Below are 648 nucleotides of genomic sequence, written 5' to 3'. Positions count from 1 at the left end.
ATTGATTTTAGAGAGGAAGGAAGGCGGCGGGGGGGGGGAATGCGGGGGGAGAGAGACATCAATGATGAAAATCACTGATTGACTGCTTTCCGCACAGGCCAGGCTATCACACTGTTTTAAAAGCTCCCGAATATTATTGAGTCCAATTATATGCTCAGCACTACAGGACCTTGGGCTGGACCAGCTAGTATGGGGAGGAAAAGCTGCTCAGTGTGAGACAAGCCCTTTACGTTTGGACAGTTTCTAAGTGTACAAGTGCTTCATACACACCTTTCTGTCTTCTGTCTGGTCATCACAGGAACTGTAGGAGGCAGCCTGGTTCTCTTAAATGTCAAATAACTTACCCAAAGACATCAAGCTTGGATATCCAACTCCCTTTGCTGCTACACACACACACACATGCACACACACACACACACACACACACATACCACATACACACATGCACAGCTGGTACTGACACAGATCTTGACTGGCCAGCAGCCTAAACTGGTCCCTACCCATCTTTATTCCTTCAATCCAGTGATCATTAGATCATTGTCAGGCCAAGGCTTTCATGGGAATTTGCCTCCCCTCAGTCTGACTAATCCTGGCTACTCATGTAAGAGATCTCGGGGCAAAGTACCAAGGAAAGGGTGGGCTCTTCGG

The sequence above is a fragment of the Myotis davidii genome, unplaced genomic scaffold (genome assembly GCF_000327345.1).
Source record: "Myotis davidii unplaced genomic scaffold, ASM32734v1 scaffold425, whole genome shotgun sequence".
In the NCBI taxonomy this organism is placed as follows: domain Eukaryota; kingdom Metazoa; phylum Chordata; class Mammalia; order Chiroptera; family Vespertilionidae; genus Myotis; species Myotis davidii.
Note: the sequence above shows the minus strand (reverse complement) of the source record.